The sequence below is a fragment of the Somniosus microcephalus genome, unplaced genomic scaffold, assembly GCF_052327205.1.
Source record: "Somniosus microcephalus isolate GS21.2 unplaced genomic scaffold, FLI_Smic_1.0 unresolved_chr1, whole genome shotgun sequence".
Taxonomy (NCBI): Eukaryota; Metazoa; Chordata; class Chondrichthyes; order Squaliformes; family Somniosidae; genus Somniosus; species Somniosus microcephalus.
In genome coordinates this window covers 71,980,822-71,995,984 of record NW_028225179.1, presented here as the reverse complement: position 1 = coordinate 71,995,984, position 15,163 = coordinate 71,980,822, and the positions used below count along the sequence as shown (strand labels likewise).

The 15,163-nt window shown below is 50.3% G+C and overlaps 1 pseudogene across 1 annotated transcript in view; it reads right to left on the bottom strand.

Moving 5' to 3' along the window:
* The window catches only part of LOC147095487 (uncharacterized), a 12,881-nt pseudogene extending 120 nt beyond the window's left edge, over positions 1-12,761 (bottom strand). The window contains exons 1-3 of the transcript XR_015074801.1: positions 12,351-12,761; positions 2,475-2,814; positions 1-125 (exon numbers count right to left, since the gene is read on the bottom strand). The exon at positions 1-125 is cut by the window's left edge and continues 120 nt beyond it. The product of XR_015074801.1 is annotated as an uncharacterized LOC147095487 (transcript). The remainder of the gene's footprint in view (positions 126-2,474; positions 2,815-12,350) is intronic.
* Positions 12,762-15,163: the final 2,402 nt, after the last annotated feature.

The window sequence follows — 15,163 nt, the reverse complement described above, 5'->3', positions numbered from 1 at the left end:
TGAACCCCAGGACGAGCGCAATGCTGAGAATAAAGGTAACGAAACTGATGGCGCTGAATTTCACCGCCCTCTTGCGGCAATTCGTGGCTTCCTCCACACGGCCCCCGTTTGTAATTCTCACGCGCCTGCGAATAATCAAACAAGAAATCGTCAAGTGACTGGTGCTTTCCCTGACTGAGGGGACTTTAGATAGGGAATCACAGTGAGTTACAGGCTGGAATCTAATCGGGGGGGTTCAAGGGGTTTATATATAGAATAACAGATACCCGGGAGTGAGTTACAGGCTGGAATCTAATCGAGGGTTCGGAGGGGTGGGGGGGTTTAATATATAGAATAACATACCCGGGAGTGAGTTACAGGCTGGAATCTAATCGAGGGTTCGGGTAGCAAGCTGAAGGGGAGGAGGACGGGTGAAAGGGTTAATCCAGCAGGATGTGACTGATGAATACACGCCCCCAAGGCCTCTGGAAATCCCCTGGTGATTTTTCTAAAACAAGTAAGGAAAGCTAGGCCGAATCCGTGCTGCAGTCATTCAACTTTATTCCACATTACAGAGCGATTACTATACACTGACTGGTGTCTCAGTCCCCCTCTCTCAGGGAGATATCTGTACACTGACTGGTGTCTCAGTCCCCCTCTCTCAGGGAGATATCTGTACACTGACTGGTGTCTCAGTCCCCCTCTCTCAGGGAGATATCTGTACACTGACTGGTGTCTCAGTCCCCCCTCTCTCAGGGAGATATCTGTACACTGAGTGGTGTCTCTCAGTCCCCTCTCTCTCAGTGAGATATCTGTACACTGACTGGTGTCTCTCAGTCCCCTCTCTCTCAGTGAGATATCTGTACACTGACTGGTGTCTCAGTCCCCCTCTCTCAGGGAGATATCTGTACACTGACTGGTGTCTCTCAGTCCCCCTCTCTCAGGGAGCTATCTGTACACTGACTGGTGTCTCTCAGTCCCCTCTCCCTCAGGGAAAAATCTGTACACTGACTGGTGTCTCTCAGTCCCTCTCTCTCAGGGAGATATCTGTACACTGACTGGTGTCTCTCAGTCCCTCTCTCTCTCAGGGAGATATCTGTACACTGACTGGTGTCTCTCAGTCCCTCTCTCTCAGGGAGATATCTGTACACTGACTGGTGTCTCAGTCCCTCTCTCTCAGGGAGATATCTGTACACTGACTGGTGTCTCAGTCCCTCTCTCTCAGGGAGATATCTGTACACTGACTGGTGTCTCTCAGTCCCCTCTCTCTCAGGGAGATATCTGTACACTGACTGGTGTCTCTCAGTCCCCTCTCCCTCAGGGAGCTATCTGTACACTGACTGGTGTCTCTCAGTCCCTCTCTCTCGGGGAGATATCTACACTGACTGGTGTCTCTCAGTCCCTCTCTCTCGGGAGATATCTACACTGACTGGTGTCTCTCAGTCCCCTCTCCCTCAGGGAGATATCTGTGCACTGACTGGTGTCTCTCAGTCCCTCTCTCTCAGGGAGATATCTGTACACTGACTGGTGTCTCACAGTCCTCTCCCTCAGGGAGATATCTGTACATTGACTGGTGTCTCACAGTCCTCTCCCTCAGGGAGATATCTGTACACTGACTGGTGTCTCTCAGTCCCTCTCTCTCAGGGAGATATCTGTACACTGACTGGTGTCTCACAGTCCTCTCCCTCAGGGAGATATCTGTACACTGACTGGTGTCTCACAGTCCTCTCCCTCAGGGAGATATCTGTACACTGACTGGTGTCTCTCAGTCCCCTCTCTCTTGGGGAGATATCTGTACACTGACTGGTGTCTCTCAGTCCCTCTCTCTCATGGAGATATCTGTACACTGACTGGTGTCTCTCAGTCCCTCTCTCTCATGGAGATATCTGTACACTGACTGGTGTCTCTCAGTCCCTCTCTCTCAGGGAGATATCTGTACACTGACTGGTGTCTCTCAGTCCCCTCTCTCTCGGGGAGATATCTGTACACTGGTGTCTCTGGGGTAGAGAATTCCAAAGATTCACCACCCTCCGAGTGAAGAAATTCCTTCTCATCTCGGTCCTAAATGGCCGACCTCTTATCCTGAGAAATAGAATCATAGAAATTTACAACACAGAAGGAGGCCATTCGGCCCATCGTGTCTGTGCCAGCCGAAAAAGAGAGATCCAGCCTAATCCCACTTTCCAACTCTTGGTCAGTAGCTTTGCAGGTTGCAGCACTTCAAGTGAATATCCAAGTACTTCTTAAATGCGATGCGGGTTTCTGCTTCTACCACCCTTTCAGGCAGTGAGTTCCAGACTCCCACCACCCTCTGGGTGAAAAAAAATTCTCAACACTCCTCTAATCCTTCAACCAATCACTTTAAATCTATGTCCCCTGGTTATTGACCTCTCTGCTTGGGGAAATAGGTCCTTAATGGGGTTGGGGTTAATTGGGAGGGGGGGATATGTGAACGGGGAGGGGGTGTTGAGTTGAACGGAGGCATGCTCCCTTACCCTGACGGCATTGGCCAGGGCGTAGATCCCCACGCAAGAACAGCCAAAGATGACACTGCAGACAGACAACCAGAAACACCGCTCCAGGGCGGGCGAGGACCTGGCCCCTCGCTCCCCATCTCCTCCCGTCGGCGTCCTTGGCCCTCGCTCCCCACCCGCTCCCGTCAGGGGCTGGGCCGCCTCGGACCTCCCGTTGGCCCTCGGCATGTCAATGGCCACCTCTTCCCGCGTGGTGGGGTCCCGTGGTCCCGCCATGGTGCAGGGTCTGCCGCTGAAGGCCAGCTCGTACTCCTCGGGCATCACCCAGTCCGCCGCGAGAGGCTCGGCAGGCGGTCAGGCCCTGAAGCAAAAAAAAAATAAAGGTGAGGTTAAAGGTCAGGGGGGTCGTCGATCCCTTTTAACGTTTCTAGATCCAGTCCCGCTGCCTTGGCCCACAAATGGCCCGGAGGCAACTGAAAACCCAACTTCCCTGTGACCTTCAGGCGGCCAGCAGAAATGCTGGCATCGGCAATTCCTACTTTTAACCATCCCTCTCAGTTCCTTCCTGTCGCGGTTCCTGTCCCCTGCCGAGTGCGACCTTCCCGCAGCTGTGGGCGCTCTTCAAAGCGTCTGCGCAGTGTTTCATGGTGTCATGCAGCACAGAAGGAGGCCGTTCGGCCCATCCTGCCTGTGCCGGCTCTTTTGAAAGAGCTCTCCAATTAGTCCCGCTCGTCCCACCACTGCCCACCCCCCCCCCCCCCTCCGGCAGCCCTGCAAATTTTCTCCCCTTTCAAGTATTTATCCAATTCCCCTTTTTTGAAAGTCACTATTGAATCTGCTTCCACCGCCCTTTCAGGCAGCGCGTTCCAGATCACAACTCGCTGCGTAAAAACAATTTTCATCTCCCCCACTGGTTAGACAGAAGGATTTGTATTTCGACAACGCCTTTCGCAACCTCAGGATGGCGCCAAGCGCTTTACAGCCAATGAAGTACTTTTCTTTTGACTCCCCCTCTCCTCCTCTTCGAAATAGTGGCCATGGGCTCTTATAACGTCCACTTGAGAGGGCCTCGTTTAACGTCTCATCCAAAAGACGGATTCTTTTGCTTAATCCTTAAACCTGTGTCCTCTGGTTACCCACCCGTGGAAACAGTTTCTCCTTATTTACTCTCTCAAAACCCTTCATGATTTTTGAACACCTCTATCAAATTTCCCCATAACCTTCTCTGCTCTAAAGAGAACAATTCCAGCTTCTCCAGTCTCTCTGCATAACTGAAGTCCCTCATCCCTGGCACCATTCTAGTAAATCTCTACTGCACCCTCCCTAAGGCCTTGGCATCCTTCCTAAAGGGTGGTGCCCAGAGTTGGACTCCATACAGCAGCTGAGGCCTAACCAGTGATTTATAAAGATTTAGCATAACTTCCTGGCCTTTGTACTCCCTGCCTCTATAAGCCAAGGATCTCAACCTGCCCTGCCGCGTTCAAATATTTGTGTACATACGCCCCCAGGTTTGTCTGTTCCTGCAACGCTTTAAAATTGTACATACATACAAATTAGGAGCAGGAGTCGGCCCCTCGAACCTGCTCCGCCATTCAATAAAAGACTCTGCTTCCACCGCCCTCTGAGGAAGAGAGTTCCAAAGACTCACGATCCTCTGAGAGAAAAAATGTCTCATCTGTCTTAAATGGGCGACCCCTTATTTTTAAACAGTGACCCCTAGTTCTAGATTCTCCCACAAGAAGAAACATTCTCACCACATCCACACTGTCCAGGCCCCTCAGGATCTTATATATTTCAATCATGTCACCTCTTACGCTTCTAAACTCCAGCGGATACAAGCCTAGCCTGTCCAACCTTTCCTCATAAGACAACCCCCCCATTCCCGGTATTAGTCTAGTAAACCTTCTCTGAACTGCTTCCAACACATTTACATCCTTCCTTAAATAAGGAGACAATACTGTACACAGTGCTCCAGATGTGGTCTCACCCAATGCCCTGTATAACTGAAGCATAACCTCCCTACTTTTGTATTCAATTCCCCTCGCAATAAACGCGCTAACATTCTATTAGCTTTCCTAATTTAGTTGATATTGCCGCTCCTCAATCTTCCTACCAAAATGGCACAACTTTGACGGAACAGAGTAAAATCGCACTCATTGCTTAGACGACCTGCCTGGCCTTGACCACCGGGGTCTAGAAATTCGAACCGTGTGAGTGCCTGTTTTTTTCAGGCGCTAAATGGACTCCTAAGCCTCCAAAATAGCGGGCGAGGAAGCGCAGCCTTATTACGGGGCTGCTCTTCCCGCCATATTGGTAAAAGGCTGCAAAATCAGCGTGCAGGCCCCGTGCCTGCAACAGGCCTCAGGCCTTTGGCAAATGCAGAATAGCGGGGCCTCAGGCCTGTTTGAGGCCCTGACTGGGAGTTTGGCGGGCCCTCAAGCAGTCAGCACAGGCAGTGTTCAGGAAAAGCAGGACTATTTGGGACCTCTGCAGGCGGCAACCAACAAGGTAAGTGTTTGACATAAACTCACCTGAATGTGGAGCCAGAAGCAGCAGGTGTCAGATTTCGACCCCGCACTGAAAAAAAACGCGAACCCATCCCGGTCCTCCGATCCCATGGTCTCCCCACCCTCCCGCCCCTGCCTCACTATGTCAGCCATGTTTCTGTGGGTAGCACGCTCTGCCCCTCCTGAGACAAGGTCGTGGGTTCGAGCCCCACACACTCCAGTGACCCGAGCCCCATAATCCAGGCCAATGGTCCCCAGTTGCCAGTACTGAGGGAGTGCTACGCTGTGCCATCTTTCGGGATGAGACGTCAAACCGAGGGCCCCGTCCGCCCTTGCAGGTAGATGTAAAAGATTCCCACGGCTACTGCGGGAAGATGAGCAGGGGGGAGTTCCTGAGACTGCAAGCTGTTATGGTCTTGTAGGCAGGAGGTATACAGATCTCTGGGGGAGAGGGGACTGCAAGACACCAGTCAGTGTACAGATATCTCCCTGAGAGAGAGGGGATTGAGAGACACCAGTCAGTGTACAGATATCTCCCTGAGAGATACCAGTCAGTATACAGATATCTCCTTGAGGGAGAGGGACTGAGAGACACCAGTCAGTGTACAGATATCTCCCCGAGAGAGGGGGTACTGAGGGACACCAGTCAGTGTACAGATATCTCCCTGAGAGATACCAGTCAGTATACAGATATCTCCCTGAGGGAGAGGGACTGAGAGACACCAGTCAGTGTACAGATATCTCCCTGAGAGAGGGGACTGAGACACCAGTCAGTGTACAGATATCTCCCTGAGAGAGAGGGACTGAGAGACACCAGTCAGTGTACAGATATCTCCCTGAGAGAGAGGGACTGAGAGACACCAGTCAGTGTACAGATATCTCCCTGAGAGAGGGGACTGAGACACCAGTCAGTGTACAGATATCTCCCTGAGGGAGAGGGGACTGAGAGACACCAGTCAGTGTACAGATATCTCCCTGTGAGAGAGGGGACTGAGAGACACCAGTCAGTGTACAGATATCTCCCTGAGTGAGAGGGACTGAGAGACACCAGTCAGTGTACAGATATCTCCCTGAGAGAGAGGGAACTGAGAGACACCAGTCAGTGTACAGATATCTCCCTGTGAGAGGCGGACTGAGAGACACCAGTCAGTGTACAGATATCTCCCTGTGAGAGGGGGACTGAGAGACACCAGTCAGTGTACGGATATCTCCCTGTGAGAGGGACTGAGAGACACCAGTCAGTGTACAGATATCTCCCTGTGAGAGGGGGACTGAGAGACACCAGTCAGTGTACAGATGTCTCCCTGAGAGAGAAAGGACTGAGAGACACCAGTCAGTGGACAGATATCTCCCTGAGGGTGAGGGGCCTGAGACACCAGTCAGTGTACAGATATCTCCCTGAAAGAGAGGGACTGAGAGACACCAGTCAGTGTACAGATATCTCCCTGAGAGAGGGGACTGAGAGACACCAGTCAGTGTACAGATATCTCCCTGAGAGAGGGGACTGAGAGACACCAGTCAGTGTACAGATATCTCCCTGAGTGAGAGGGACTGAGAGACACCAGTCAGTGTACAGATATCTCCCTGAGAGAGAGGGGACTGAGAGACACCAGTCAGTGTACAGATATCTCCCTGAGTGAGAGGGACTGAGAGACACCAGTCAGTGTACAGATATCTCCCTGTGAGAGGGGGACTGAGAGACACCAGTCAGTGTACAGATATCTCCCTGAGAGAGAGGGGAATCAAAAATTCTCACAAATATGCCCTGAATTCAGAAATCTGACTGACAACCAAAAACTCCCATTCCTACTGGGGGAGGAGAGAAGCTGTGTAACACTGGCGGCACACTATGTTACAGCTTGCCATGAACAGAGGGACAACCAGTAAACTAAGACAAGAGTATATATAAACAAGGCGAAAATATATTTATAAACTCAGGGATATACCTGTTTATACACTGTATGAATGGAACGGCGTTTATGTGTTCAACCATAAATGTATTTTGATGCTTTGGCAACATAAGATGTACCTTATCATGCCAATAAAGCGATTTGTATTGTATTATTGTATTGTATTGACTGAGAGACACCAGTCAGTGAACAGATATCTCCCTGAGGGTGAGGGGCCTGAGACACCAGTCAGTGTACAGATATCTCCCTGAGAGAGCGGGGACTGAGACACCAGTCAGTGTACAGATATCTCCCTGAGAGACACCAGTCAGTGTACAGATATCTCCCTGAGAGAGGGGACTGAGACACTAGTCAGTGTACAGATATCGCCCCGAGACTGTAAAAGCTTCTATAGATATTGTAAAAAGGAAAAGATTAGTGAAAGTAAATGTGGGTCCCTTACAGGCTGAGTTTGGAGAATAAGAAAATAGCAGAGAAATTAAACAAATTCTTTGTGTCTGTCTTCACAGAAGAAGATGCAAAAAACTTCCTGGCAAAGGTGAAGAAACAAGGAATGAGGAACTGAAAGAAATTAGTATTAGTAAAGAAATAGTTCTGGCGAAATTAATGGGACTGAAAGCCAATAAATCCCCTGGACCTGATGGGCTACACCCTAGGGTTTTGCAAGAGATATAAATGTATTTTGATGCTTTGGCAACATAAGATGTACCTTATCATGCCAATAAAGCGATTTGTATTGTATTGTATTGTAGTGGATGCATTGATTGTCATTTTCCAAAATTCCATAGATTCTAGAATGGTTCCCGCGGATTGGAAGGTAGCAAATGTAACCCCACTATTTAAGAAAGGCGGGAGAGAGAAAACGGAGAACTACAGACCAGTTAGCCTGACATCAGTAGTAGGGAAAATGCTAGAATCTATTATTAAGGAAGCGGTAACAGGGCACTTGGAAAATAATAACAGGATTGGGCGGAGTCAACATGGATTTATGAAAGGGAATTGGCGGTTGACAAATCTGTTAAGAGTTTTTTGAGGTTGTAATATCAGAATAGATAAGGGGGAACCAGCTGCTCACGATGTGGTCTCCTCTACATTGGGGAGACCAAATGCAGATTGGGTGACCGCTTTGCGGAACACCTCCGTTCAATCTGTAAAGGTGACCCGAGCTTCTGGTCGCCTGTCATTTTAATTCACCGCCCCATTCCCACTCAGACCTCACCGTACTCGGGCTTTTGCATTGTTCCACGGAAGCTCAGCGTTAGCTCGAGGAACAGCACCTCATCTTCCGATTAGGCACTTAACAGCCTTCCGGACTCAATATCGAGTTCAACAATTTCAGATCATAACCTCGGCCCCTATTACATTTTTACTTTTATTTTTTATCCACACTTTTGTTTTGTGCCCTTCCCCCTTTTTCTCTCTCCCACATGGCAGCTGTCTCCCATTCTGCCAGAACATTTCACACCTAATCTAGAGCCGTCTTTTGTCTCCACTAGTCCGATCACCATCTCGTCTGGTTTTGAATACCTCTTAATGTCTCTTCACTTCTCTTGTTCTCTCCCAGCCCCCAAACTGGCCTTTTAATCGATTTCATTCCCTGTGTTTGTCTCAGCCCTGACAAAGGGTTTCGACCTGAAATGTTGACTCTATTTCTCTCTCCACGGATGTTGCCTGGCCTGCTGAGTTTTTCCAGCATTTTCTGTTGTTATTTCGGATTTCCAGCATCCACGGTATTTTGCTATCGTACCAGTGGATGTGGTGTATTTGGATTTTCAGAAGGCATTCGATAAGGTGCCACACAAGAGGTTATTAAACAAAATTAGGGCTCATGGGATTGGGGGTAAAATACTAGCATGGATTGAGGATTGGTTAATGGACAGAAAACAGTAGGAATAAATGGGTCATTTTTGGGTTGGCGGGTTGTAACTAGTGTGGTACAGCAAGGATCAGTGCTTGGACTTCAGCTATTCACAATCTACATCAATGATTTGGATGAGGGGACCAAATGTAATATATCCAAGTTTGCTGATGATACAAAGCTGGCTGGGAATGTAAGTTGTGAGGAGGATGTAAGGAGGCTTCAAGGGGACATAGACAGTTCACCAGACTGATTCCTGGGATGGGGGGATTGTCCTATGAGGAGAGATTGAGTAGACTAGGCCAATATTCTCTAGAGTTTAGAAGAATGAGAGGTGATTTAATTGAAACATACAAGATTCTTACAGGGCTTGACAGGGTAGATGCAGGGAGGATGTTTCCCCTGGCTGGGGAGTCCAGAACCAGGGGTCACAGTCTCAGAATAAGGGGTCGGCCATTTAAGACTGAGATGAGAAATTTCTTCACTCGGAGGGTGGTGAATCTTTGGAATTCTGTACCCCAGAGGGCTGTGGAGGTTCAGTCATTGGGTATATTCAAGACAGAGATCGATAGACTTTTGAATATTAAGGAAATCAAGGGATATGGGGATCGGGCAGGAAAGTGCAGGAGAGGTAGAAGATCAGCCATGATCTTATTGAATGGCGTAGCAGGCTCGAAGGGCCAAATGGCCGACTCCTGCTCCTATTTCTTATGTTCTTAGAGAGAGGAACTGAGACACCAGTCAGTGTGTGTGTGTGTATGTGAGGGGAAGGGGCGGAACTGAACGACTAACTTGAATAAATATTTAGCGGTGGTGCAATCATCTGATTTGATGGTAACACACATTGTGACTCGGATTGTGGTTAAACTGGTCTCACCGGAATTCCCTAACAGTCCACCATCACTGTAGCAGCAAAGGGCGCGAATGGGACAGGAAACTCCTCACACAGGCTCAGATGACCCTTATTACATCGATATGCCTGGCCCGCTCTTGAAGGCCCTCTGCCTGGAGATTGGTCCACGGGGGTCGAGAACTGACCCCCTAACCCAAACCGAGCAGCCCCCTCTCCCCCGGCGACCAAAGGCAGCGACGGGGTGTTGGACGGCTGTTCGGCCGTAGCAGCCTTTGCAGTAGGACCCGTTGGTCTCCTCACCCGACTTCCACCACTCAATCGGTCTCCCGAAAAAAAGGTGAGGCTTCAACCTGACCGACTGCTCACTGAGAATAGGCCTGGGGTGGAGCCTTGCCTTTCCTCCTCTGTGTACGGTCCAGTCACAGAGAGGCAAAGGACAGTGTATCTAATGCACTGTGACACCCGGTCCCAGAGGGGGAAAGGACAGTGTATATAACGCACTGTGACACCTGGTCCCAGAGGGGGAAAGGACAGTTTATCTAACGCACTGTGACACCCGGTCCCAGAGGGGGAAAGGACAGTGTATCTGACACACTGTGACACCCAATCCCAGAGGGGGAAAGGACAGTGTATCTAACGCACTGTGACACCCAATCCCAGAGGGGGGAAGGACAGTGTATCTAACGCACTGTGACACCCGGTCCCAGAGGGGGAAAGGACAGTGTATCTGACACACTGTGACACCCAATCCCAGAGGGGGAAAGGACAGTGTATCTAACACACTGTGACACCCGGTCCCAGAGGGGGAAAGGACAGTGTATCTAACACACTGTGACACCCGGTCCCAGAGGGGGAAAGGACAGTGTATCTAACGCACTGTGACACCCGGTCCCAGAGGGGGAAAGGACAGTGTATCTAACGCACTGTGACACCCAATCCCAGAGGGGGGAAGGACAGTGTATCTAACGCACTGTGACACCCAATCCCAGAGGGGGGAAGGACAGTGTATCTAACGCACTGTGACACCCGGTCCCAGAGGGGGAAAGGACAGTGTATCTAACGCACTGTGACACCTGGTCCCAGAGGGGGAAAGGACAGTGTATCTAACGCACTGTGACACACAGTCCCAGAGGGGGAATGGACAGTGTATCTAACGCACTGTGACACCCGGTCCCAGAGGGGGAAAGGACAGTGTATCTAACGCACTGTGACACCCAATCCCAGAGGGGGGAAGGACAGTGTATCTAACGCACTGTGACACCCGGTCCCAGAGGGGGAAAGGACAGTGTATCTAACACACTGTGACACCCGGTCCCAGAGGGGGAAAGGACAGTGTATCTAACGCACTGTGACACCCAATCCCAGAGGGGGGAAGGACAGTGTATCTAACGCACTGTGACACCCGGTCCCAGAGGGGGAAAGGACAGTGTATCTAACGCACTGTGACACCTGGTCCCAGAGGGGGAAAGGACAGTGTATCTAACGCACTGTGACACACAGTCCCAGAGGGGGAATGGACAGTGTATCTAACGCATAGTGACACCCGGTCCCAGAGGGGGAATGGACAGTGTATCTAACGCACTGTGATAACCGGTGCCAGAGGGGGAAAGGACAGTGTATCCAACGCACTGTGACACCCGGTCCCAGAGGGGGAAAGGACAGTGTATCTAACACACTGTGACACCCAGTCCCAGAGGGGGAAAGGACAGTGTATCTAACGCACTGTGACACCCGGTCCCAGAGGGGGAAAGGACAGTGTATCTAACACACTGTGACACCCGGTCCCAGAGGGGGAAAGGACAGTGTATCTAACTCACTGTGACTCCCGGTCCCAGAGGGGGAAAGGACGGTGTATCTAACGCACTGTGACACCCGGTCCCAGAGGGGAAAGGACAGTGTATCTAACACACTGTGACACCCGGTCCCAGAGGGGGAAAGGACAGTGTATCTAACGCACTGTGACACCCAATCCCAGAGGGGGGAAGGACAGTGTATCTAACGCACTGTGACACCCGGTCCCAGAGGGGGAAAGGACAGTGTATCTAACGCACTGTGACACCTGGTCCCAGAGGGGGAAAGGACAGTGTATCTAACGCACTGTGACACACAGTCCCAGAGGGGGAATGGACAGTGTATCTAACGCATAGTGACACCCGGTCCCAGAGGGGGAATGGACAGTGTATCTAACGCACTGTGATAACCGGTGCCAGAGGGGGAAAGGACAGTGTATCCAACGCACTGTGACACCCGGTCCCAGAGGGGGAAAGGACAGTGTATCTAACACACTGTGACACCCAGTCCCAGAGGGGGAAAGGACAGTGTATCTAACGCACTGTGACACCCGGTCCCAGAGGGGGAAAGGACAGTGTATCTAACACACTGTGACACCCGGTCCCAGAGGGGGAAAGGACAGTGTATCTAACTCACTGTGACTCCCGGTCCCAGAGGGGGAAAGGACAGTGTATCTAATGCACTGTGACACCCGGTCCCAGAGGGGGAAAGGACAGTGTATCTAATGCACTGTGACACCTGGTCCCAGAGGGGGAAAGGACAGTGTATCTAACACACTGTGACACCCTGTCCCAGAGGGGGAAAGGACAGTGTATCTAACACACTGTGACACCCTGTCCCAGAGGGGGAAAGGACAGTGTATCTAACACACTGTGACACCAAGTCCCAGAGGGGGAAAGGACAGTGTATCTAACGCATTGTGACACCTGGTCCCAGAGGGATGCCTGGATTCATTCCATTGAAGACTCACACACTCACCTTAATGTGTCCCAGTAGAATTCCTAGGGTGAGGTGAAGTTTCCAATCTTGCAGTCCGCACTCGGAGGGACAGAGCGAGAGGGAGCTGAGTTCTCTGTGTGAGGAATCCTCCAGCCACTGGCTCACTTCAAACAGGACCTGAGCGAAACCCCGCTTTACCTCTCCATTCCTTACTTCTCTCTCTCCTCTTTCTCTCGCTGAGTCATATTCCTTCACCCATGGCAACTCAGATGTGTTTGTGTGTGCGCTCTCTCTCTGTCTGATGGTATGTGGGCGTTTTCGTCAGCTACTGAAACTAATTGTCTTTCTCCTTGTTTCTCATTTCCCTGGGTTTCGCACTGGAGCCAGAGGGGAGCGTCTCCAAATCGCGGCAACGGCCCTAAAGCGCGCAATTGAGGGCCAGTCGACCGAGTGGAGCAACCCGATAGAATTACATGGAACGTGCAGCACAGGAACACGCCACCACTGGCGAGTGGGTGCAATGACAGCGTGACATGTTTACATAGAATTGCAGTCAATGCACAGCTGCAGAAACAGGCCATTCGGCCCAACTGGTCCGTGCCGGTGTTTATGCTCCACACGAGCCTCCTCCCACTCCCACTTCATCTCACCCTATCTGCATAACCCAACTGGAGGATTGTGTCCAATTCTGGACACCGCACTTTAGGAAGAGTGTGAAGGCCTTAGAGAGGGTGCAGAAAAGATTGACGAGAATGATTCCAGGAATGAGGGACTTCAGTTACGTGGATAGACTGGAGAAGCTGGGGTTGTTCTCCTTGGAGCAGAGAAGGTTGAGAGGAGATTTGATAGAGGTGCTCAAAATCATGAGGGGTCTGGACAGTGTAGATAGAGAGAAACTGTTCCCAGTGACGGAAGGGTCGAGAACCAGAGGACACAGATTTAAGGTGATTGGCAAAAGAACCAAAGGTGACAGGAGGGAAAACCTTTTTACGCAGCGAGTGGTTAGGATCTGGAATGCACTGCCTGAGAGGGTGGTGGAGGCAGACTCAATCGTGGCTTCCAAAAGGGAGTTGGATAAGTACCTGAAGGAAACAAATTGCAGGGCTACAGGGATAGGGCAGGGGAGTGGGACTAGCTGAGAGTCGGCACGGGCTCAATGGGCCGAATGGCCTTCTTCCACGCTGTAACCGTTCTATAACCTTCTATTCCTTTCTATTCTATGTCGAGCTTCAAGAACAACTTTTATTTATACAGCACCTTTAACGTAGTAAAACATCCCAAGGCGCTTCACAAAAATGATATCAAACAAAATTTGACGCCGAGCCACATACGGAGAGATTAGGGCAGGTGATCAAAAGCTTGGTCAAAGAGGTAGGTTTTAAGGGGCATCTTAAAGGAGGAGAGAGAGGCGGAGAAGTTTAGGGAGGAAATTCCAGAGCTTAGGGCCCAGGCAGCTGAAGGCACAGCCGCCAATAGTAGAGCGATTATAATCGGGGACGCACAAGAGGTCAGAATTGGCGGAGTGCTGATATCTCGGAGGGTCGTAGGAGATAAGAGATAGGGAGAGGGGCGAGGCCATGGAGGGATTTGAAAACAAGGATGAGAATTTTGAAATCAAGGTGTTACTTAACCAGGAGCCAAGAGGTCACCGAGCACAGGGGTGATGGGCGAACGGGACTTGGTGCGAGTTAGGACATGGACAACTGAGTTTTGGATGACCTCAAGTTTACATAGGGTAGAATGTGGGAGGCCAGCCAGGAGTGCGTTGGAATAGTCAAGTCTAGAGGTAACAAAGGCATGGATCAAATCAAATCAAATGAGGGTTTCAGCAGCAGATGAGCTGAGGCCAGGGCGGAGACGGGCAAGGTTACGGAGGTGGAAATAGGCGGTCTTGGTGATGGAGCAGATATGTGATCAGAAGGACATCTCAAGCTTCCCCTTAAATGCATCGATGCTATTTGTCCCAATCACTCCCTGTGGTAGCTGTAATGTATGTACCTTTAAGGGGGGAACTACTTTTTACAGCTCATGTATACTGTAGTACCGGCAGTGACCACACCTGTATATAACGCTGAGTAGTAATCTGTACAGATCAGTTGCAGTCTGAGCCACGTTGAGTAAACACCCATTGTACCGTTCTCCGCAGTCTGTGTCTTCTTATACACGGACGTAACAGTAGCAAGTTCCACATTCTCACCACTCTCTGGGTAAAGAAGTTTCTCCTGAATTCCCGATTTGATTTATTAGTGATTATCTTATATTTATGGCCCCTAGTTCTGGTCTCCCCCCCAAGTGGAAACATCTTCTCCACAGAGAGAGAGTGTGACAGAGAGAGAGTCAGAGAGAGAGAGGTAGGAGAGTGAAAGAGTGAGGGAGACAGAGTGAGGGAGTAGGAAAAAGAAAGACTTACATTTATATAGCGCCTTTCACGACCACCAGACATCTCAAAGCACTTTACAGCCAATTAAATACTTATTGAAGTGTAGTCACTGCTGTAATGTAGGAAACGCGGCAGCCAATTTGTGCACAGCAAGCTTCCACAAACAGCAAGGTAACAATGACCAGATCATCTGTTTTAGGGATGTTGATTGAGGGATAAATATTGGCCCCAGGACACCTCCCACTGCTCTTCTTTGAAATAGTGGCCATGGGATCTTTTATGTCCATCTGTGAGAGCAGACGGGGCCTCGGTTTAACATCTCATCTGAAAGACGGCACCTCCGACAGTGCAGCACTCCTGCAGCACTGCACTGGAGTGTCAGCCTAGATTTATGTGCTCAAGTCCCTGGAGTGGGAATTGAACCCACAACCATCTGACTCAGAGACGAGTGTGCTACCCACTGAGCCACGGC